Here is a 26,923-nt window from a genome sequence, read left to right as displayed (position 1 = left end):
TCAAGCACTGAAGGCTGCCAATCAGTAAGACTCTGTGTAACTATTTCAAACCAGGCTTTTGACTAAGGCTTAGCCTCCTTAGTCTGAGAGGGCTCTCTCAAAGGTTATGAATGTTGACTAATGACAAGATGGCTAACTCTTATAAGACACATGAACAAGTATGCTGGCTGGACAACATTGAATTGATTCCCATTGGGCTTATGGAGTCACTCATATCTCAGTAAACAATAACACTATCTTTTCATAGAAATCAGGGCACTTAACATCTAAATGTTCAAACATAACTTTGAAACCACAGTTTGCAAAGGCATACAGGAAGTCAGAGCATGATCCATGAATTCTGAGTGATTATGCATTAACAAAACTGTAAAAGAACATTAAAGAAAATATACCATCACACATTTGAACAAGAAGATCCTTTGTGAATCCTGAGAAGAAAAAACAGTCATTTGCATTACTGAAATCTGTTTATACATAAACCAAACAGTCTTCTCCAAAACATCCAACCCTCATTACATCAAAGTTTGATCTATATATAGAGATACACCCTTAACTAATTTGAGCTTCCTCCTCCAGCATGAGGGGAGCTCGATGACTACTACTAATTACCCCTATCTACCATTTAACTAACTCATTAAATACATTAAGTGCTGAGCTGTAATTACAAAGAGTCCCAACTAAACTAAAACTCTAATTCTATCCTCCTCGTAACATGATTCTTTCTTGATCCTTGACACCTGTCTCCTTTCAGTTTGGCCGAGATAGCTGAGAGAAGGATGCAATGAACAAGCTAGCTTTGGATACTGAATGCGCTGATGGTTCATTAATCATAAGGATAAAACCCCTGTTTTTCCGGTCCTTGTCTCCCACCATTCTTCAAAAATTAAGCAGCATGTTCCCAGCTCTTTAATACCCCAAAAATAACGAGCATCACCATGTTTCCAGATGTGTTGGAGGCTTCGTTTATGGACAGGTGTGCAAGCCAAGACTCCTCGTATGCATCTCCTTCCAAAACCCTAACAACCGGTAATAAAGTACCTTTATCAAAGCTTTAACTTAAGACAAAATATTTCACCTTTACAAAAAGGCACACTTGTCATTATCTGAATGGCTATGCTAGCCTCATGTGGTCTCCTTAATGTTCCTTAGGTATTTCCTTTGATAATTTTCTGATCCTACCATCAAACTGTTTGTCTTCATCATAAAACAACACCTACAGCAGTTTCGTAGCGCGCTACGAAACTGCTGTTTTTGCTCAAACAGAGTGTATTTGCCTTAAGGAATTTTTTGCTTGGACTTTTGACTTTTTAAACCTCCTTTACAGGTGGCAGAGACCTATATGCCTTCAGAATAATGGAACTTAAACAAAATTTGACAAAATTTAGAATATGACCTTTCTCACCATCAATGAGCAGCCCGTTAACCTAGCTGTGCTTTTAAATCTGCAACCTCTCTCCTTAAAGCTTTGTTTTCAGCTCTTAAACGCATGTTCATTTTTTTGATGAGTTTAGCTTGTTTGAGAGCTGGAACTGTCCATGTATACACATCAGCCACTGAATCCACTTGACCCACTAGGTTTTTACTACCTTTTAACACAGCTCTTCGATAGTTGGCATACCTGACTGCAAGCTCCCTAGTGACATTCTTTGCCTTGGCAATTTCATCTTTTGCTGCCTCCATCTAGTTCTTTATGGCTATGATATTACCCCCTTGGGAAATAATGACTGTTCTGTTCTTGCCTTTTTGCTTGATTTGTTCTGCCTCCTCTATTCTAGACAATTCTTCAACTACCTCTGTTCTGGGCACCTTTACAACTTTCTCTCCTTTATGCAGCTTCTCAGCTTCCCTTACTTGTTTCCTTGTAACCGGCCTTCGTGGTTTGAAAATAAATTCCTCACCAGGTTCATCAAACCTTAGTCTCTTTGAAGCTTTGGATTTTTTAGTGCTCTCCGGTGATGATTGAGTCAAATCAATGTGCATTGGTTCAATATGCACTGGTTCAACCTGCTCAAACTCAATGGCCTCAAGCAAATCACTCAAGCTGGCCTTAGATATTGGACTTTCCTCCACAGCTACTGATTTGCCCTTTTCTTTGCTTATTTGACTCCTGGTCTTAACTCTTGATACTTTTTCAGACCCACTTGATCCAGGTACATCTTTCTTGTGCTTGACCTCCTCTTTTGATGATGGCTGAGGTGGCTCTTTAATAACCAAGGGCTTCACTGATTTTTTCAATTTAGACTTGGTCTTCTTTTTATCCTTTACCTCCTTTCTAAGCTCAGCTATTGTGGGTTCCTCAACTGATTCTTCTCTTTCTCTAACCGGCTGTGGAGTAAGGCCTGTTTTACTCTGGAAACCAGCCATAAAGATAAAAGAGTTCCAATCCCTACCAATTTTCTGAAGACCATCCAGCACTAACAGTTTCACTAAACCATGGTGAAATAATGATGTCTCACAGTCATCCTTCCTTAATTGAACATTGTCACACATCTTGCTGAGACTACGAAACAAGTAAAATGGAATATCTATATATGCCTTACCCGTAAAATGCAACAACAACTTAAAATGATAGGAGTAAACCTTATTATATCTCCCCTCACAGGTTAAATACTTTTGAATACAGGTAAGAAGAAGGGCATAGTGCTCCTTAACATAATTTCTAGGCACAGCCTTTGTTAGATCTTCATTCACATATGCCTCTTTCAAGAACTCTTTGCAGGGGTTCATATCAAATTTGAAGTTCTTGAACCATTCCTGCCCCCCTCTTGGAATCTCAGTTACATTAGCAATTGCCTCTGGAGATACTTGAACCTCTAACATAGATACTTTAGAATTTAAACCTGTAAAGTTTAAGGCAAACTCTTTTGTTACCTGAGCATGACCACCCTGCAGCTTCTCACAGAAATTCCAACAGCCAGCATCCTTGAAAGCTTTCCTCACACCTTCATCTCTCAATGCAAGGTCCAATCCTTCAGGGTTTGTTCTCTGACATCTTCCAGACCTATGCTCCTTCCTCTCCATTCCGCTTTCGAAATTTTTGCACAGAGAATGACCCCCAGCCTCAGCTCAAATGGCAAATTCAATTTTTTAGAACGCAGGCTCGCTTGTAATCAGGCTCACTTGAAAAAGAAACTCGGGCTCGTTTGCAATTCGAATATCTTATTACACAAGCTGGCCACTTTATGCATCATTTACAAACATCATAAAACATCCATGCATGATAAAACCGTTTGAATGATTTTTATGTGCATGCCTATGAATCTATTGGTGAAGTGATGGCTCATAAGTGTTTGGGAGGTACGCCAACTGACAATAACCGGACGGAGACAATGACTCATCCCCAGACGTGACCCTTTAGGAATCTGCGCTACAAAATGCCCGAATCCGCGATTTCGTAGCGCAAATAGTTATAAATTAGCAAAATGCGCTGCGAAACGGCTGGATGCTGACGCGCTGCGAAATGGCTAAAACATAATTGCGCTGCAAAATCAACCAATAAGACTGCGCTGCGAAAATACGGAAAGGACCAGTGACATGTACAAGATAAGACATGGCTTATGCAATCATGATGGAGGATGACCAATAGTATTAGATAATGATTCACATCAAGACCCTTTAGAAACATGACCCCTAAGTAAGAAACATAGGACAAAACCCATTTGACACCAATTTTTGACAGTGAACTTTGGACAAAAATTATATACATGTGACTGTAGTTCTAGGTGATAACAGTCTCTTTCGTTCCTTTTCAGACTCCTTAAAGGAAAAGGTCCATCTGAGCACTTGTCACTTCAGGCTCATTAAAAATCGAAGGCGACTAGAGCCATCTTTAGCTTTTTCTCGACTCTTAAAAATTGAAAAAGCAAGTTGTATCAAAGTGTCTAAAATTCATTTAATACGGAATAACATTTTCCCCTCTTATTTTGAGTTGATCAAATAATCCGCAATCGTGGAAGAAAGTCAATCAAAACCCCGTCGTTCACGGAGACTAACGAGTCAATCGTCTTTGACTCCAGAAACAAAACCATTCCGGGCTAACCGAACTTGTTTAACTGGGTCAAAGTCTCCTGGTTTGTTTGAAACTTGTGTTTCAACATCTTCTGAGACTCCGGTTACTCCAACCATTTCTGGTATCCCTGCCTCTATAGAGGAAGTTCCGCAGTTACAAGAGGACATTGGAACTCATCCTAGTGTAACAGTAAACACTTCAATTCCTGAACCAACTCCATCTAAAATTGATTCGGAAGGTGTTACACCTCCAGCATCTGTCACTGCAGAATCTATACCCTCTTCGGCACCAAAAATATTTTACGGACCTGACGGTCTGCCTATTCCACCCGGATTGATTGCTATAGAAGAGATTACGGAGGATCTCCCATCCAGTATTCCATCACATTTTGCGACTGGGATCCACTTATATCCTTCTACTTCAGAAGTTAATACCCTTCATCGCAAGTTCCTGTAGAAGCGCTGGGAAGTCTTTTGGATAGACTCAATATGTCTGGACAAACATCGACATCTAGGATTGTCTCGTCTGATACAGCAATAGTAGAACCTCCTCCCACCACTCCGACAATGTTCGCTGGTATACCATCTATCCCAACTAGCTCTCAACCGCTAGAAGGAGTCCACCCAAGGACTATTTCGACAGTATGGTCTGTTCCTGTTTGTTCATCCGGAATAGTATCTGGAATCTCTTATGTTGAATCTCAACAAATTGATCCTTCACAACAAAATAAATTTGGGCAGTCTGGTCTCCAAAGGCCAATCATTCCCTTGAGCACTGGATTGCCGCCATATGGAGGGCACTACACCCTTTCATTGTTCCCTCCGGGAGAACAACCATATGAGAGTTCACAACCGAATTTAGGTCAAATTGGAATCACATCCAGCGGTTGGGTGCCAATACTGCCTCAACAACCTAGAGTTGTATACTCAATGCAACCAAGTCTCCCTGTGCCGAATATCCCCACTACACCAGCTATTGTGACAGTGTCTCAAGTACAAGCATTGCCTATTGTATGCCAACCTCAAGTTTCTCAGGTCGTTGTACAACAGCCCCTTGTCTTTGTGACACAACCGTAATCACCAGTTAGTGGCTCCTTAGCTGGAGCGACTCAGGCTCAAACGTGTACTATTACCCCTCATCTTGTTCAAATGTCTAGTATTGGGCAACAGTAAATGGTTTCGCAACCATGGCTGGTGCAACATCAACAACCGAAATTCCAACAAGCTTACCAAGGACCTGAGCAGAAAAACTTTGCAAGTAATGGGCAGTTGTATGTTCAAAACGGTTATCACCAATCATCTCAAATTGGTTATGCCCAACAACCTTATCAAATTATAACATCAAATGCATTATGTTGGTATGCAAAGACCCACTGCTTAGGCAATCCCATCTTATCCTGGGTACGCTTCGCCGAACCTGAATCAACAGTTGCCCTTCGTGGCAACTCTAGAGTTACCAGATCTAAATCAGCTAACGAACAATCCAATCGCTTATGCCCCTTGGTGGCTGAGGATTCCTCATAAACTTCCGTCAGATATTCCTAAATTTAATGGAAATCCTGGTGAAGACCCGTCGAATCATGTGATGACCTTTCATCTATGGTGTTCGTTCAACACTCTCAATGATGATTCGATTCAGCTTCGCCTTTTTCAGCGAACGTTAACTGGTCCGGTAAAAAAATGGTACATTGAATTGCCTAGAGCTTCATTCGATAACTTCAGCACCCTTGCCACAACCTTTTTAACCCATTTTCAATTACCAATAAGGTATGAAACAGGAACAGAGCTTCTTAACAATTTCAAGCAAACAACGGCAACTCACATATCCGATCATATTCATGAATGGTGACATCATCGTAGAATGGTAAAAACATATGTCCCTGATCAGCTACTAGCTGAATGGTTTATTAAGTCTTTGTTACCTTCTATAACAGAAGATGTGGCGAAGGGAGGGTTTGTCACTGAAGAGTAGGTGATTGCTCGTGTGCAATATCTAGACTTGATCTATACTCAGTCTGGCACGCTCTATGACAAAATCCCCGATGATCCTAGACCAGAGTTTTCCGTTCCTCCTCCTCCTAAACCAAACAAAGACTCTCATGTCGGCGATGGCGTGATAGGTACGATGAGCGCGAAATCGACAAAGGCTACATCTAAGAAAGGTCGTAAGATTTCTAATCAAAATGCAAATGAAGAAATTCTAGCCTCGGAGGTTAATGCTGTGTTAACTGACAAAGGAAAAGAACCGAAGCAACTAGGAGGCAAGAAGAAAGGGAAGAGCAAAAAGAAGAAACGGGATGATTTATCTCCTCAAAAATCTTCTGCAAACCCTTCTGGGCAAAAGAAACCTACTCAGCCATGCCTCATATGCGATGAGGATCATTAGACGAGAGATTGTCCATATAAATCTGAAGTTAAGAAATTCTTTAAGAATTCAAAAACCTCAGTAGTATTGACTGATCCGTTTCCAAACACAGGAACCAATCTAGTTGCCAGTGACAATGCTTCCCCATTCCAAGTCCTTATGTTGCCCATTTCAAAACAAAAAAATTATGCTTTGATATTGACAAGGAATAAAGATTACGAGAATCCACAGCTGTCGAACAACAAGGCTACTAATCAACCTAGTAGTTCGACAACAACTTCGACTGAAATTGTGTCACCCATCATTCCTGAGCTAACGATAAAGCTGCCAAAGGGAGTAGTACACAAATTGACATTTAATCCTCATGCCAGAGCCGCACAGAATTATAATGTAGTAGAGGACCTGGCCCAATCGTCGTCCGCTATATCGACACATGAAGTACTGCAAAATTGCCCCTCCCAAAAGCAGGCTTTATTATCAGCAATAGCTGGGATTAACCCAGCAGATTCCAATCTTGTGGCCTTTAATCATAAAGGATATGAACCTCAGTTACTAGCTCAACTCGCTTTCCTCATTCAACTGAAAGCCCTCAACAAAACTGTTCATCGAACAATTATTGATGAGGGGGCATCTACATGCATTATGTCAATGAGCTGCTGGAAAACTTTAGGCTCACCACCCTTGTCGCGATCGTCGACGACGTTAAAAGCATTTGATGGATGAACATACACTCCATATGGGATTTTAAGTAACTTGCAAGTCGAACTGGGGGGAAAACAGTAGAAATTGATGTGGAAGTTATCGATGGAAACCTCGATTACAACATCCTACTGGGAAGGCCCTGGATTTATGCTATGGCTGCCGTTGTGTCGACATACTTCAGAAAGATTGCATTTCCCTTCCAAGGGGGAATTACAATCGTCGACCAATAGACATTCCTCCCCAACAGTTCGCAAGTTACAGGAAGCATTCCGATGATCCACGAAAGCTCTCAGTCGCTTCAAAATATCAGAGTAGGCCTACTAAAAGACCCTACATTGATGGGTACTTTTTCCCTACTGCCTCCAAACAACTTGGCGGAAGTGGAAATAGTGGGAACCTGCAATATGGTATCTTCCATTCAGAAGATGTCAGAACACGATATTAGCATGGATCGTCACCAGGTGTTGCCTCGAAGCCCAATAAAAGTATTGTAGCAATCAATGTTCTCGGCAAGGGAGGCAAACCCCAATGAACGCTCATCAAGCGTTTGTGTAGATAGGTCTAAGGAGTATGGTACCTCTTCAGATCCTTGGTCGCATGTACATTCTACAGACGAAGGAATTGTTCAATCAATGAACATACAGGGAGCACCATGGGAAGATTACCACCATCGTTCCCATCTTCCGGATTACAACGAAGATTACTCAAGTGGCCTTAATCATCCATCAGTTTTTTATTTTCTATCAAATACTGTAAACACGGTGGATTCCGAGTGAAATCTATCCAATATTGAAGAAATTATCGCCATAAATATCTCGACTAAACCAGATGTTGTAGAAAATATTCATGTTGGCAAATCTTGTTCTTCTTCAGAACTTGAAATATATTACACTCTCTTTCACGAGTTCAGAGATGTCTTTGCATGGTCATATGAAGAAATGCCAGGCATCGACTCGAGCATCATTGAACACGAAATTAAGATGTATCCAGATGTCAAACCAATAAGATAACGACTTCAGCAGGTGCACCCAAAGAAAGTTGCTACCATCAAGGCAGAAGTTGAAAAACTTCTTCTTGCTGGTTTCATTCACCCAGTTCCTCTAACCAATTGGGTATCGAACATTGTTCCTGTGATGAAAAAGCAAGGAACAATTAGAGTGTGCGTCGATTACAGGGATGTAAACCAGGCTTGTCCAAAGGACAACTACCCTACACCCTTCATCGACCAGATAATTGATGAATGCGCCAGATGCGAAATCTTTTCGTTTATGGATGGATTTTCCGGGTATAATCAAATAAATATCTGCCCACAGGACTAGTCAAATACTGCATTTATATGTCCGTGGGGCACATTCGCGTACCGTAAGCTACCTTTTGGTTTAAAGAACATAGGGGCAACTTTTCAGAGGGCAATGAATTACGCCTTCCATGACATCAAGAACATCGTTCAACCATACCTCGACAATCTTCCGGCTCACTCGCGAAAGCAGACCGATCATCCGTGGCATTTAAGAGCAATATTTCTATGTTTCCGACACTAAAAAATAAGACTCAATCCACACAAGTGTGTGTTTTGCATCGATTATGGTCGTTTACTTGGCTTTGTAGTTACTAAGTACGGAATTCGTCTCGACCCATGTAAGGTTCAGGCAATCATCGATTTGCCTCCACCTTTAAATTTGCTTCAGATTCAGAGACTCCAAGGGAAAGCAAACTTTCTGAGGAGGTTCATTCCAAACTATGTTGAACTTGCTAAAGTTTATACGCGTCTTTTGAAAAAAGAAGTACCCTTCAACTGGGATCAGGTCGTGCAAGCTTCCTTTGATGCTCTAAAGGAACCCCTAATAAAAGCATCATTAATGTACGCTCATGCTTATCAAAGAGACTTTAACCTGTATCTGGTTGCAGCAGATATGACCATCGCAATGGTTTTAGTACAAGAAGACAATGGAATCGAACATCCTGTTTATTATTTAAGTCGAAACTTAAATGATACAGAAAGCAAGTACTCATATGTTGAAAAACCAGCTCTAACTGCCGCTCAAGCAATACAAAGATTTCGACACTATGTTCTCTTTCGAAAAACTACCATTTTGTCAAATTGCAACCACATGACTTATATCTTGTCGCGAAAGTTGCTTGGGGGCAAATATTCAAAATGGATAGCAATTTTGCAAGATTTTGATCTGGAATTCGTAAAATCCAAATCAAAGAAAGCTCTAGTTTTCGCATAGTTATTATGTGATTTCCCATCGTCTTCCAACGATTCAACATCCAAAACAACAATCGTGGATGAATCTTTGTTTCTGATATCTTCAAGCGATCCGTGGTATGGAGATATAATCATTTATCTCCAGACCCAAACATATAGGTCTAATACCTCTTGCTCAGAACAGCGACGTACTCGATACCAAGCAAAAGACTACATGATCGTCGGTGATATGCTTTACCATCGTGGTGTCGATACTGTTCTGTGGAGGTGCCTCACCCATGAGGAGGCCGAAAAAGTCCTGAATGATTGTCATTCAGGCGCATGTGGGGGGCACCAATCTGGTTATGCTACGGCACAAAAGATTTTAAGAGCAGGATACTTCTGGCCAACAATGTTCAAAGATTGCATAACCGCAGTCAGAAGTTGCCATGCTTGTCAAATCTTCGACCGCAAAACCAGAATACCACCCGTGCCTCTGCAGCCAGTAGTTGTTGTTGGGCCATTCGCCAAATGGGGCATATATTTCATGCAATGTAACCCCACCTCGGCTGGGGGGCATGGGTATATCATAGTTGCAGTTGACTATTTTACGAAATGGGCCGAGGTGCTGCCTACATTAAACAACAGCGGCGAAACGGCCGCTCTTTTCTTTTTCAATCATGTAGTCGCCAGGTTCGGCATTCCACAAGCTATAGTCACAGATCATGGATCGCATTTCCGCAATCACATGATGGTTGAATTGGCTGCCAAATTAGGACTGTCCCACGACAGCTCTACTCCGTATTATCCGCAAGCGAACGGGCAAGTTGAAGTGATCAACAAAGTCCTGAAACGCATGCTGCAAAGGATGATTGGAGTCCATAAACGGAGTTGGCACCTAATCTTGTACTTAGCCTTGTGGGTATACCGGACATCGGTAAGAAATGCGACCGGGTTTACACCCTTTTAGCTGGTACATGGCTTGGAAGCGATCTTACCAGTTCAGTGTGAGATTTCGTCTCTCAAGCTCACAGTTGACCTCCTCCCCGAAACTTCAAAGGAAGAAGCTCGTTTCTTAGAATTAATCCAACTGGATGAAACTCATCGTGACACTACCTTGGCTAACGAAGCACATAAGAAATGAGTCAAAGCGCAATTTGAAAAGAATGTCAAACCCCGCATTTTCTCAGAAGGTGACCTGGTCTTGCTATATGATAAGGAATTCGATAAATTGGGAGCAGGTAAGTTCCAGTCTTTGTGGATGGGTCCCTATATCGTTAAGCGTGTATTAGCAAAAGGAGCCTACGAGCTAGTAGATTATGATGGAATTCCACTGTCGCAACCCCGAAACGGGTTGTACCTTAAGCGTTACTATGCTTGACTCAGCATGGTAACCTCTTCATATGATTTTGTTACATTTTTGTTTTCGTTAAGAGTGATCATTTTGGTTGGGTAATCCACTTTTGCATTTTGTTGCAGATGTCGAACCCATTGGAATCATTTGTTGGATATGCCGACGGGGCGAGTCGTAGTACGTGGAACCAATCTTCTGTAGTTTGGGCCATCTTTGATCCAAGTGGCGAGTTAGTGAGTTTCAGAGGGGTGTGTATTGGTCAATCAACAAACAACATCACTGAATATAGCACGTTGATAGAACTCCTCTCTGATGCCATCGCACATGGCATACGCCGACTTGTCGTCAGGCTAGACTCACAGCTCGTCATTCTATAGCTTACATGCATCTATTCCATTCAGAATCCAGCTATATATCGCATGTTCCTAAGGGTCAAGATTTTGGAAAGACAGTTCGATTCTATTCAATATCAACATATTTCCAGAAACTTAAACACGTTAACCGATTCATTAGAAAATTATGTGTTAGATAGACATTTGCAACATTTGTAAAAGAAAAGCATTTTATCAATAAACTGCATCAGGATAATATAACTTAACCAAAATAAAGCTCCGAAAATCAAAAATATATATATAACTGTTTATAGTTTGTACATAGTGTTCTGTGTCCAGGACAATATCGGTCATACGACCCAAAAACTCAAAATTAAAGAGGGCACCCTAATCTAATGGTGTTCGTGATAACTAGTCACCGCCTGTGCAATCATGCGTAAGAGCCTGGTCCATCAGCTCGGCATGCCAGTGGTATGGCGTTGTCATCTCAGACGCAGCTCATCGGTCCTCACATCCGGAATACCAAGGGTGAGACCCTCGATCTGATCCTGCAACACTGAAAGGGTCTCAGATACATCCAGGTCGCGAAGAATGGCCCTCCCTATACTGAAAGGGTCTCAGATACATCCAGGTCGCGAAGAATGGCCCTCCCTATAGCCTCTTCTGTTGGAACGGCAGCTGATCCTCTCAGACGTGCTGCTGGTCGCACTAGCCCAATATCTTCATAATCACATGAGTTTTGATTAGTCTTGATAAACATTTAAAAAGCACAAGAACATTATGAAAACAATAAACAGAGATATGGTTAGAGATTTTTACCTATGACACCCCACTACTCGCCAGCCAGCAGCACCAAATCCGAGTCACCCCGGAAATCCATCCCAGCATATGGATACTCGGCATAAACCATCTGTTGACGGTTGAACCACTCAAAGAAGGCATCAGAGAATGAAACTTGTGGTTGACCTTCATGTCTGGCCATAAGGTCAACCCATCTTTGCATCCGTGGCTCGGTGGTGGTAGGCCAAGTGAAATGTACTGTGGCTGCATCAGTGGGATCTTCTCCAAGGCGAAAGCAGTCAGAATAGAACCATAGCCAAAGTTCTTGGATCTTCCATTTTTCACCTTGGTAAGTTGTTCTTTGATAACTGGAAGTACTGCATCACACCAGTTGAATACCTTGGGTTCGAGACATTCCAAGGCATACTGCATATAGGACCTGTTGGCCAAGTGAAGGGCCGCGCTACCAGCCAATCTAGCAAAGGTGAATAAAATAGTCCTCAAAGGCCGGTCGGTGACATCTCAGATACTGATCTTACCGTCCCTGCTCGGCTGAGATCCTTCCCTATAGTATCGGCAAATATAATCCCTCATGGATTCACCCCCACGGGCAGAACCTGAAAGTGAGAGAGGGGCACCACGCCTCGATAAACCGGTCAAAAAGTAGATGTCCTCAACAGTCATGGAGATGGATTTGCCTCTTATCTAGAACACTTGGTTGGTAGGATCCCATGCATCGAGGAAATATTGCAATAAGTTGATTTGTTGCCTCATGCTAGAAATGCGGAAAAACTTGAGAAAGCCACAGTTCCGCAATGCAGTTACCGTACCCGGATCATGTAAGGCAACCATGTCCTCTTCTTCATGCTTGCATTCACGCCATGTAACGACCATTTTTCTCCAATGAATCTCTGAAAAACAAACAAGAGAAGAATCAGGGTCCTGATTTGGCAAAAAACAGGCAAAATTTCCATGAAAAATCAGTGCAAAAGTTTTTCTCCTTGCGCCCATCACACCCTAGCTGTGAAATGAGTGTGATGCATACATTCTGGCCAGTGGCTAGCTTAAGATGCATCACACCTTTCGATATACACTAAGTGTGATGGGGGCAAAACGAAATGTTCAAACCCCAGGGGCCCAGAAAAGTAGGAAAACATGCTCAGAATTCAAAAAGGAAAGAATGCAATTGAAGAGCTCAGGTTTAGCTCCTACCTAGTCCAGACGGCGCCGAAAATCGTCCACAGAATCTCCCAGAATCAGATGGTGAAAATCAAAGGGGAAAACACCTCTAGAGCTCCAATAGTCACAACTCCAAATGAAATGGTAAAATGAGGGGCAAAAAACTATTTTTAAGTTACCTTTCACGTAATTTAAGTAGGGAATTGTTTTTTTTAACTCATTTTTCAATCATATGTCTTCATTTTTAATCAGTTTGATGGAGCAATAGAACAAGTAGTACGACCATCAAAAGAACCTAATGTCGACAGTGAATCAAATATCAATGACCATTATCACGAGCAGTTTTACGCGAAGTTCAAGCTCATTAAAAATTAAACCTAGCAATGAGCATATGTTCCACCAAAGTTTAAGCTCATTAAAAAATGAACCCACCTCCAGTAAATAACCATTGTGAATGATTATCATCAGCTTTTGAGCCTTGGTCGTGTTCTTACCATCACCTCCACTCTATTTTAGCCAATCGTTCGCCTCCATTTGTTTGTTTACCCCTTTTGAGGAACAGCTGCGACGAGTGATCACATTAGCCACCTTCTTTACACTGCCGTGATTGGGAAGTTCCAAACCTTACCTGGAACTAGATGCTATCTAAAAACATCACTCGTTCCTCAAAAAACGAGTCTCCTTTAAGCTCTTTTCATCTGACTCGTAAAATATGAAAAGATTGCCGAGCAATTGGCCTCTCCAGCTCGTTAAAGTGATTAGAAGTGTTATCCCTCCTCTATATTTTAATCTTTTTGGACCTAAGGAATTATTACACAAAAAGATCGAGCGTGTGCCTTGTTTGGCTTGTTAAAACTATCGAAAAGTCATCCCTTTTGCATTGTTTTATATTTTTTCGGACTTAAGGGATTATATTACGAAAAAGGAATATTGGAGTCTTCTTTCCATCTCTTTTCAGAATCTCTAAAATTGAAAAGAACCGAGTTATCCTTGTCATTAAACTCGTTAAAACAATAGCGACAAACATGTCCATTCAGACAAGAACGAGTTTCACTATTGCTAGGCTCGTTAAAACATAGCAACGGGTTTGCCCGAAGGGAAAATTATAGAACAAGCATATGTTATCATCCTCAAGCGTGACAAAAATAAAGAGGTACTGGTCAGAAATGACTAGGGAAAATTGGGAAGAAAAATTGAATAAACTTTATTGGTAGTAGGTCGCTCTTGAACATGACACTTTCACTCCATCTCTCAGAAGTTTTCCATGAAAAACCACTCAGAACTATTCAAAGCAGGACCATACAGACTGCCCAGTGCAAAGGTTGCGATGCATCTCACCTGCCACATGCAAAAAGTGCGATGCATACTGGAAATCCCTTCTATAGGGTGCAATGAGCGAGAGCAGACAAATGGAACAAGCAGTTTGCTAGGTGGAAACCTAGAGAATCTTCTAGAAACTGCTCATTTGACACCTGCCTCTCTGAGTTCACCCAGGGATGAGTAAGAGATCTAAAATCCCGTGTGGAACCAAGAACTATTAGAGAGATGACACTAATCAAAATCCCAAAAGCTGACTCACCCCCCTGCAAATATCTATAAATGGATCCCTCATCCCAGAGATCTAGTGGTTGGAATTTGGTAATTTGCAAAGAGGTGCTACTGGTTTCTCTTTGAAGACATTGTTGGGTGATCTTGCTTTGTGTGAGGTGAAGAGGGCTTTCAAGTTGGGAGGATGGCGCTGGGTCAAACCAAGTGGTTGTAATCCTCTCTTCTACTACTTTTACTAATAAAGCTATTTGAGTTTTCCTCCATATTCTTGTGTCTCTGTGATTGGTATATGCATTTGTATGGTCAATATATATCGGATCCTATATTGTTTATAGTGAAAGATCTCTATGCTTTGATGGTATTATGCTGATGTGAATCTACAGGTGCTCTTTGAAGCGGGACAAGTAAGGAAGCAGTGGCGAGATTCTGTCAAAGGGAAAATGAAACAAGCAAGGAGCCAAGCAGAAGACTGAGGTTGGTACTCTCTGCTTCTTTCTCATCTCTCTCTCGTAAAGGAAAGACAAGTAACTTTAATCTGTTTGTTTCTAAGATAGCTACCCATCTTAGTGGGACTAGCAGCTCTGAATAGACACTAGATTTCCCGATAACAGACTGACTCCCCTCAAAAATTGCGCAGAGACCACTAACCTTACTTACTCAGCTGAATGAGGAAATTGTTCAAACAGGACGGATAGACACTAAGTGCCCGTCCCTGTCTCCCTCAGAAAATTGAGTAGTTTTCCTAGTCAGCCATCTCGACAGTTGACAACTGTTCATCTCATAAATTGTTCAGTGTTCATGAGCAGGCCTTCCACTATCCATTAGTCAACTCAGCTCAGAAATTGCCTAAAGATGATCAGCAAGTCGGCCTCCCAGCCTCAGTGCAATTTCCCTTGCCAGCAGACTGCCAGTTCCCTCTAGGAATTGCGCAGTTTTTACTGCCATTGTCTCCAGCAACCAACTAGCAGTTCCCTCTGGGAATTGTGTAGTTTTGGTTGCCAGTGACCCCAACATCTAGCTTCCAGTTCCCTCTGGGAATTGCGCAATTTTGGCTGCCAGTCTCATGGGCAGTTCCCCCAAAAAATTGTGTAATCCCTGCCTGCTGACCCTTCATGTAACCTGGCTCGTTCCTATGGAAAATTGTGCAAATATCGCTATCGAGCCCCTACTACCCTTCATTCTAAAAAATGTGTAGAGCATGCCTGCCTTACCCTCCTGCAGCCCGAATTGTCCCTCCAAAAATTTGCGCAATTTTGTCTCCCAGCTGAGCCAGACCTCGCAGACAGTCACTGTTGACTCAGATTGCATGTCTTCATCACTCAATGACTCTTGCGCAGTTTTCATCAGTAGTACCCGGAGCCATCATCCTGCTTCACAACCTTTTTGCCTCTCCCGGTCACCTGCATCCGAAATGATCATGTGTCATGGTAGACTAGGAGGTTTTGGATTTGATGTCGTCTCATCATGAGTGACTGCAAGTACAGATACACCAACAAACATGGCAAGATGACGAACAGGATGAACGAACGGAGCACATGCAGAAGGACAAGTTCACCAATGGATGAACGAATGATGCATGTGAAATGGACAAACGCGACGAACATGCACCTACGCGAACAAATGAGACTGTCAAGATTTCCAACATGCAAGCAAGGAAAAACATGTTAAAGCTTCATTAAACGAACCAAGGACCATCGAAGACTCTGCGCACTTCGTCATTAGGAGGTGAATCTATGATACACCATGAAGACATCCATCACCCAGCAGCACTATAGCTCGACATGCACTCTAGCAACAGCACGAATGTACCAGCACTGTCATGTCAAGTCATGTCGAGTCACGTCATGAGTCATGTCGCCCACATCTCCACTATTTGCTTGTTTTCAACCAATGTTATGTAATGTGGAAGTCCAAGAGACCCACTTGTTGAACAAAGAGTCATGTAAGTCGAAAATTCATGCAAGTCAAATGGTCATGAGGGTAGTCGAACAACCATAAGGGTCAGTTTCACCCTTGCCTATAAATACCCCCTCATTTGTACATGAAAGGACTTTTCACCTCAGCTCCTCCCACATAGCCAAGAGAGTCTGTAATCTTTTCTTTGAGGAGTAAGTAGTGGCTTCAACACCCCGCACTCAGGGTTAGTGATGTATGGTGTAACGATGTATCTTGGAACTTTCGCTTAATTCAGAAGCCTGCTAATAGGCCAGCACGTTTTCACACATGTATTATATCAGTTGTAAGATTGATCTTTAACACTTGTAATGCATGTTGCTTTAACCTGTGTTCTACATATGAACTACTTCATTTGTTGTAATGCATAATCTATTAATGGAAATGTGTTGTATATGTTGTTAACATTGTCTCGCCCGTGTAGACTACTCTCCCGGACATCAAACAGACCTTTCACATGGAGCTTGCTGTAACAATCGTTGCACTCGTTCGAACTGATCTGTTGAGTGCTATACCTGTTATCTTGCCTTTTATGTTGTGACTGTTGCATCCGTGTGGACTACTCCTTCAGAAGTTGTGCATGTCCTTTTGTGTTGTGTGTTCCTAGTCGAGTTGGGAATGCATCCCATCCAAACTAGAACTCACTTTCACCATCTTCCCCTTTTACAGTGAAATAACCATTAACACGAGTACACTTACACTCACCAGGCATGCGAAACTCACTTCCCGAAGACAAAGCAAACCACTCTCATGTGCTGACAAGCAAGAGTTGAGGAAAATCCTTAAGACAATGGCAACCGAGCCATCATACCGGATGGGACTCCCACACCAAATGGTGTGAGGTCTAGTTGGGACTTCATACCGGGGTGATCCCCTAAATTTCGGCGGGTCCAGCACCGTCAACAACTATGAAATTAACATTCCCTCTTAGTTAGGGATAAATTACAACTACATAATGTAATCATCATAAGAATAATGTCATCAAATCATTTCCAATATCAAGAATCTCATCATCAAATGTCATCATTGTTCATCTATGCTCATCTTTGCTTATCTCTTGATTGTCTTTTCTCATATGTTGAACATTCTCAAATCTAAAAGAAGATGAATTTGATATTGAAGGGGAGCCTAAGCTACCACCCTTTATTCATCGGGGAGCCATTGCTACCACCCGGAATCATTATTTGCAAGGAGCCCAATGCTACCACATGGAATCATTGCCAGCAGGGAGCCCAATGCTACCACCTAGGAAACATCAGTTTAACATCAGGACGCACATCTCAACCTGAAACCAAATTGGGGAGGTTAGTCTCAACCTAAAATTACAATGAGGAAGGTCCTACAGGACACTTTCACCTCATGTTTATGATTGTGGGGAAGGCCCTATTGGACACTCTCACCCCAAATCATCTCATAGAGGAGAAAACAACTTCCACCCTATGTTGAGCAATAGGAGTCATTGCATAAGGTAGCACATCTCAACCCATCCTATTTCCCACTGATCTTCCCAACAATGATCCTCAAGATTCATGTGGTAGAACACCTACATCATAATCATCTTGGGTTGTACACCTCCAAAGCACTCTCTCAACCCATTGGCCAGACAGGGGGCAGTATTCCCAACAAGCCCAACTTGTGGGTATGATGCCAAATAGAGTATACTCTACATAGAACAAGATAGGGGAGCTAACATCTTCAACCCTGTGGGTGGCAGATAAGGGAGTAACATCTACGACCCTATTTTCTAGAGATCCCTCAACCCCAAGAGCCCCCCATCTCAATTCCTCACCCTGAGAGCTCAGACAAGGAGGAAGATTCAGCTCAGTTTCCTCAATCAGTCTTCCTTTCCGTAAATCATAACCATATCATCATGCTCATATTTGGTACCAGCTTAAACAACTCACTGAAGAGTTCAATCATCATGTCTCAATAGCAACAGTCTCTTGTTCATGCAGGACATCAAATCAAATGTTATATTAGAACAAATATATATCACAAAAATGATAGCTTATTCATGCTCCCTCTCACTGAGGCAAAAACCACGAGCTTAAGCTTGTATCTTACAGCGAAACTGTCTCAATATCTGAAGAAATCTCAGTCCCAACTATATACATAATTCTATACCAATCGGATCCCACTCATTATTATCACAATGTATCCCTGTCATAACCAGAACTTGATCTGAAAACTCTCCAAAGAGCTTCTTCAACCTGCCTCACAGCTAGCCATTCCACCAACATCGTACTCAACCTTAGCCATGCTTAATGCTATGGACTTTTCATCAAAATATCATGGCAGATCTCGTACTAAAGCAATACCCAGATGTGCTCATCTCATCAGTAACGATCCCCAACAGCATCAATACATCCATGAATTCACATATCATAGGAAGAATAACTCAAACCAAAAATTGATCGTCTCATGCAAATATCTCGAAGTATACTTGGCGGCAACACATTGTGTATGAAGAGGCTTAATCATTAATTGACTCAGAATATATGGACGAGTGTTCACATGAAATTATCCGAGTTGACTCAACTCTCAGATTTAACCAAGATATTTCACTCTCGTGATTTGGTTAGAATTGCATTTTAAGAGAGCATAAATGAACATATATGCATGCTTAAGCAAATGGAGACATAATTACAATCAACAAATCATAGACATGAGACATTGATAATGGAGTTCGTCCAGTGTGGACTACGTCTCCAAGCAGTGGTGTCAAGATGGTGTTGGTCGCTTCATTCAGTGTTGGAAATGGTGAATATGTACATGGACTATGTTTTCTGTCATATAAGGATATGTTTCCTCTACATGAGTGGCAAAGTCTCTCCACAAGACGTTCCGCTATAGGAACTATCACTCGCAATAGACCTCCTATCAGCGTGACATAATCTCACACATGGTGAAAATGAGTATCCTGCCATCATGGCAACAAAGGGATCTCAAAACATACATGACAATCCATGATGAATACATACATCTTACATGAAGTAGACACAAGATTCAGCGTCATACATCAAGTAGGAATCGGAACAACATAATACATCTCACAGCAAATGATCAAAGAAGTACATGACAACAACACTTCATATACCTCAACTCTGATGTTAACTAAAGAATGGAATACTCAACTACTAGATCTGAATGCACCATCGAAATGGTGGTGTCGCATGGCATAAGATTGACTATCCACACTCTGAAATCTGACACTGTCACTCCAATTTGGAAAATGGTCGAAAAATAGAAGGCTCAGCTGAAAAATATGACTGCACCACTGAATTTTTGTCGTCGAGAAGTGTAAAATCGACTATCCATTTGTCGAAATCCGACAACAGCAAAATCTGGGCCTGCAGGAATCTTTTAGATTCCCCCATGATTCTCCAGAGATTCCCTCCTCTAGGTTGACTGGAGATTTGCAACTCAAATCAGAAAACTGGTCTCGCCATTGAGATCCCTGCGAAATTCTGAGAAGAATGAGTATAAAGTTGGTTGCATTCTGGATCTGGGAAATTTTAGCATCCAAGGAATCCAAAAGATACCCTCAAGATTCTTGAAGATTCTCCTCTGCTGGGAATCTACAAATCCATTGCTCAAAAGGTGAATCTGATCTCGCCATTGCATTCCCTGCGAAAATATGAGAAAAATAATGTGAACTTGAGAAAAATTACCTCCCAATGAATCTTTTAGATTACTCTCTGCATCAAAGAATATTTTCTATGAATCTGTGTCGAAAAACGTGCCATCATGGTTCCGCCTCAGCGCTGCAAATCATGGTTCCGTGAAATCGGAGTTCCAAAGTTTCTTGGTTTCGCCACACGGTTCCACTAGTCTATGTTCGGTTCTACCCATGCCTCTGCGGAATGAAGGTTTATGTACTATTCGTGGGCGAAGCTAGCAAACACTGAGTCTGTGGCTCATTGGTGGTGGAAGAAGCTAGAAGGCGGAGGTTGACGTTTGGGATCAAAACCTGCCCCTCCTTAATATGGTGTGGTTACTTTCATCTTTCGGTACACGATATTAACGTTTGTTGAATTGTGTTAAATATCGAGTTGTAGGGTCGGCCCACATGGGTCGGGTGGGTTCAACCCCGTCGGTCCCATCAATGCTTGCAAAGTGTGATATCCGTTGGGTTTTTTAAAAAAAAAAAATAAATTGTTAGGCCATTAATGTGGCTCACCACCCTTTAATTTTTATTACGCCATTTAGTATGGCTTTCCAACGTTACAAGATTTATATGGTTATATATATGTTATATACCATGCCATTAACCATATAGGTGTGTTTTTTATGTTTTATTGTTTTCTTTATATGGTTTTGGCATATTATAACAAACCATAACAAATCCTTTTATAATATTCGTTGGATTCAAATATACCCAAATTTTATGGCATAAGTTTAATATAATAACTTTTTTTAATATATTAATTTTTGTTTTTGTTAATATATGAATTTTGGTTATTATGTTTATTTTTATATTTTATGAGATATTTTAGTATTATTATTATTATTTTTTTTGCAAGAGAAAAGGAACCAATGGATGAGCACTAAGTGTCAATGGTTAATAGGATAGGCCATTAGTCGTCTGCCATGTAATCCGTGGGTCCCACTTGCATATTGGGATGCCATGTGGCACAATGTGGGCCCCGCCTTTTCCCTTGTCATGTAAAAGTTTGAAGAGCTCTATCTCCTTCATACGAGCTCGGATTTAAGTGTCGTTCACACCATTAGAATCAAGGCGACGAGCACTACGTTCTTGTCTTGTTTCAAGAGAGTTTTGACCACTTTGAATTTTAACCCTTTTTGAATCCTCTGGGAGTTCTGCATGTGTTTGGAGCCACCTAGATTAATCCTCCCCACTAAGGAGCTTTTGGTCCTCCCAAAGCATGAAAAATAATCTACAACTGTTTGTGTACCCTGTTTTCACCACAAGTGTCCTGATAAGTCACCCTTCCTTCTTCACTTTTGTTCTTCGAAGCCATAAGCGATGAGCCGACACCTGCATTCTCTACAAACCTGTAGTACCTTTCTGCAAATTACATGCTTAATTTACGTGACCAACTAACAACCCAAGAATCCCATACTTGCCACGAGTTTATAACACATACTCTGTGGTCAAGTTTACATCAAAATGGAAATAAATACCCCAGCTATCAAAACAAGGCCAAAATATCATTGTTGCTTAACAAGTGATGGAAAACACATGATCACTTTTACATTTTAAATTGCAACAAGTGATCTACAAAAACACGGCCATGACAAGCTAACATATCTAGAAACCATTTTTCATTGATCAATGTGAATGGATCATCCCTCTATGGTGGTTTTGCTTTTCGAACACCTTTTTCAACTAGTTCATGCACCGACACTTTGTCTTTAAGGTGTTGTTCTGGATGGAGCCTCCAACACGTGGCTCTTTGATGGCCACCTCTGTCGCAATGACTGCAATAAGTCTTCTTCCTCCAGATCTGCTTAACCTGCTTCTTTCTCTATTGTGGAGAAGGCCTTTCACACCTCATCCTCTTTCGTGTTGTCATTCTCTTCCAGCACTCAGCAAATATATGGTTATGTAAACCACAAAAAGTACATGTTTTTCGATGCCATGATTTATGTCCATCATTAACAACATGATTGTAATCAAAATGAACATTCGAATATTGAGACTTGTTATACCTTTCCTTGTTGTCTCTGGCGTAATTATGGCGATGAGAGCTTGCCTCAACTCTTTCCCTACAATGGGCACTGTCATGGGATGATGGTGATGTGTTCCTATCATTCTCTTTCCTCGACGGTTTAAACAATGTCTCGAAAGCATCTAACACCCTTGATCATTCTCCTTTGGTGTATCCCAAGCCTGCAAATCGAGGTCTTTGCATGACCTCCAATGGTTGAGTTATGCCTTGGCTATTAACACCAAGTTCTTCTTCTTCCTTGTACCTCATCCTGGTAAGGAGCCTCAGGTTTGTCCCTATAATTGGTATCTCCACATTTCCAACAGAAATTATACTATGTGAAGATGAAACTGAAGGGAAATCAACATATTTTACCTCCACTATCGAGTTGAAAAGAACTGATGAGGGCTTCTCATCATCTGTTCTTGGTAGTTTGTTGGCTATCTTGGCGCAATCCCCAACTTCCTTCCTGACATACCCAAGTCCTGTCTGACGGAGTAATTCCTCTACTTTGATGGGGTTGATAATGCCTTGGCCATTAATTCCCAAGTCTTTTCCTTCATACCCGATTCTCTTCAGCAATTTGGAGCCAATTCCTGTGGTATGATTTTCAAAAGAAGCAAAATCATAATCAGGAAACGTACATGAAGTCGTAGAATTACTTTTTACCTCATAAGGGTCACGCTGCAACTTTTCCAAGGCCTCGTCCTTAGCTTGCAGTTGTCATAGCAACCTCTGTTTCTCCTCTTTCTCTTCTCGTAGAATCATCTTCAATTCGACATTATCTACTTGAAGACTCTGGTTGTTGTGCTTCAGTTCTTCCAGGGCCTCTTCCGTGGCTCGCAACTAAAACTGCAATCGCTTCTTTTTCTTTGTCTCTTCTTATAGAGCTTCATACATTATGTCCATCTTTTTGGACACTCTAAGCATGGCCTCATACATCTCTTTGTCATTCTCCATTGTTGCATGTTCCATTGTTCACGCTCGCAATTCACATCCATGTGAAGACTGCTATGATACCAAACTTGATCCAAGTTGACTCAACTCTCGAATTTAACCAAGATCTTTTACTCCCTTTATGTGGTTAGAATTGCATTTTAACATAGCATAAATGAACATATATTCATACTTAAGAAAATGGAAACATAATGATAATCAGCAAATCATAGACATGAGAAGTTGATAACGGAGTTCATCCAACGTGGACTACGTCTCCGGGCCTGGTGTCAAGATAGTGTTGACTGCTTCATTCAGTGCTGGAAATGGTGAAGATGTACATGGACTATGCTTTCTGTCATACAAGGATATGTGCCCTCTACATGAGTGGCAAAGTCTCTCCACGAGATGTTCCGCTACAGGAACTATCACTCACAACAGACCTCCTATTAGCATAACATAATCTCACACATGGTGACAATGAGCATCCCGCCATCTTGGCAACAAAGGGATCTCAAAACATACATTACAATCCATGATGAATACATACATCTTACATGAAGTAGACACAAGATTTTGCATCATACATCAAGTAGGAATCGAAACAACATAATACATCTCACAACAAATGATCAAAGAAGTACATGACAACAACACTTCATATACCTCAACTTTGATGCTGACTGAAGAATGGAATACTCAGCTATTGGATCTGAATGCACCATCAAAATCGTGGCGTCACATGGCATAAGATCGACTGTCCACACTTTGAAATCTGACACCGTCACTCCAATCTGGAAAATGGTCAAAAAATAGAAGGCTCAGCTAAAAAATCTGACTGCAACATTAAATTTGTGTCATTGAAAGGTGTAAAATTGATAATCCATTTGTCGAATTCTGACACCGGAAAAATATGGGCCTGCGGGAATATTTTAGATTCCCCCATGATTCTCCAAAGATTCCCTCCTCTGGGTTGACTGGAGATCTGCAACTCAAATCAGAAAACTGATCTCGCCATTGAGATCCTTGCGAAATTATGAGAAGAATGAGTATAAAGTTGGTTGCATTCTGGATCTGGGAAATTTCAGCCTCCAAGGAATATGGAAGATTCCCTTAAGATTCTTGAAGATTCTCTTCCCTTGGGACTCTGCAAATACACTGCTCAAAGGCGAATCTGACCTCGCCATTGCGTTCCCTGCGAAAATTTAAGAAAAATGACTGTAAACTTGATTACATTCTGACACTGAGAAAAATTACCTTCCAAGGAATCTTTTAGATTCCTCTCTGCATCAGGGAATGTTCTCTGAGAATCTGTCTTGAAAAATGTGTCATCATGGTTCTGCCTCGGCACTGCAAATCATGGTTCCACACAATCGGGGTTCCAAAGTTTCATGGTTCGGCCACACCGTTCCGCTGGTCTCCGTTAGGTTCTACCCCATGCCTCCGGGGAATGAAGGTTTATGTATTGTTCGTAGGCAGAGCTAACAAAGACTGAGCCCATGACTCACTGTTGGTGGAGGAAGCTAGAAGATGGAGGTTGAGGAGAGATTAGGGGATCAAACCCTGCCCCTGCTTAATATAACATGGTTACTTTCTTTTTTCGTTTCATGAATTTAACGTTTATTGAATTGTGTTAAATATCGAATTGCAGGGCCACCTGTTGGGGGTCGGCCCACATGGGTCAAGTGAGTTCAACCCTCTCGCTCCCATCAATGCTTGCAAACTGTGATATCTGTTAAGTTTTTTTTAACAAAAAATTATTATGCCATTAATATGGCTTACCACCCTTTAAATTTTGTTACGCCATTTGGTATGGCTTTCCAACATTACAAGATTTATTTGGTTATATATATGTTATATACCATGCCATTAACTATATATGTGTGTTTTAATGTTTTCTTTATATGGTTTTGGCATATTATAACAAATCCTTTTATAATATTCGTTGGATTCAAATATGCCCAATTTTTATGGCATAAGTTTAATATAATAGCTTTTTTAATATATTAACTTTTGTTTTGTTAATATATATGATTTTTGGTTATTATGTTTATTTTTATTTTTTATGAGATATTTTAATATCATGTTTTTTTTTTGTCTTTTTACAGGAGAAAGGAACCAATTGATGAGCACTAAGTGTCAATGTTTAATAGGCCATTAGTCGGCTGCCATGTAATCTATGGATCCCACTTGTTGATTGGGATGCCATGTGGCACACTGTGGGCCCTACTTTTCCCTTGTCATGTCAAACTTTGAAGAGCTCTATATCCCTCATATGAGCTTGGATTTGAGTATCGTTCGCACCGTTGGAATTAGAGAGACGAGCATTACATTCGTGTCTTGGTTCGAGAGCGTTCTAAACACTTTGAATTTTGACCCTTTCTGAGTATTATGGGAGTTCTGCATGTGTCTGGAGCCACCTGGATCATGAAACATCAATGCTTCAATCAACTATATTTACATAATTTATTAATCAGAGTGTCCAAGGATTTACACTATTTATTCACTCTTCAATATCTTCACGACATAGATTTTCTTTTCCAAACTTCATAAAGTAATTCATCATGCCATGATTCTTCATTTCAAACTTTAGAGGCCAACTCCCTCTTACTTTGATTATCAAAGGCTCATTACCTATCAAGAATAGACCATCAGTATATAAAATTAAAATCAAATTCATACCTTAAACCACTTTTGAAGTAGTGGTTTGCATTGGAACATCTTCCTGGCTTCACGAGATAATTATCAATGCGGACATACCAGGCTTGGGAAGCTTGCTTCAAACCATATAATGCTATCTGTAAACATTATACTTGACCAAACCAATATGCTCAGCCTCACAAATATCAATAATGTGCAATCAAATCAACTAAGTCAGTTTATCAAGCCTTAGATGCCATATCAAAGCTAATATCAAAGTCATAAAAGTTTCTTCCAGTATCACTGTGACAAACTCTTTGGACCAAGTGTCATGAAGAGCTCACATCAAAATACCAAGTCATGACTTCATCTATTTTCATGTCAACAAATTGTTATTAATAAATATCAAATTCCATCAGGCCATCCACATAATCATAATATGAATTATTTCTATCACTAGATGCAAATGCATATACCAAGGATAAGTCACAATTGTTTATACTTCAACCAATGTTTCAAAGCCAATGATGCCAATACATAATCTCTATTAAATACCAATATTAGTCATTGAATGTCACTGTGCCCACACATCACTGTCATCAAGTCAAATCATAAGTTATCAATTCAAAACCCTAATTTGTTATCATTGTGAATCCAATCAGTCCATAAGCCAAAACATATCTATGAACTATCAGGCATCATGTCAAAATTCCAATACCGCTCATCTCTATTAAAACAATAAATCTTTTCAAACCCTTGAAACTATTATCAAATCAATGATCAAATCAAAATGGCATACTGATATGCATATTTCGGGCCCCTGCAAACATAAGTTTACATATTCTCTAATTCAAACATTCAAAATTTCGTGCTTATAGAACTTTCTATTGTCTACTCCATATTTGTAGGACTGTCATACTCATAGTGCACTTCTAATTTCGAGCATGAGGCTTCATATTTTGTGACCTGCAGGCACAACAACTCCCATAGGCCTTCTTATGTGCGATCGGGAGGCCTATAATCGCACTCTTAAGCCTTCTTCCATGTGGTTGGGGATTAGACTAAGAGAAAACCTCTCTTCTCAAACCAAGACTTGTTGTAGACCAACAACATCATATATTTTTATTTCTTTTTATGTCAGAAATATTACTTCAATAGTAAAGAATATTCCATATATTTAATGCAAATGATAATAGGTGTAGGGATCTTAAGGATAGTTTCTCTCTCTTAATGAGTAGTTGCTTTAGTCATCATCATTCAAGT

This window comes from Pinus tabuliformis, chromosome X (assembly GCF_031772625.1).
Source record: "Pinus tabuliformis cultivar Carrire ecotype Pingquan chromosome X, CPIR1, whole genome shotgun sequence".
Taxonomy (NCBI): domain Eukaryota; kingdom Viridiplantae; phylum Streptophyta; class Pinopsida; order Pinales; family Pinaceae; genus Pinus; species Pinus tabuliformis.
This window is presented reverse-complemented; position numbering follows the sequence as displayed.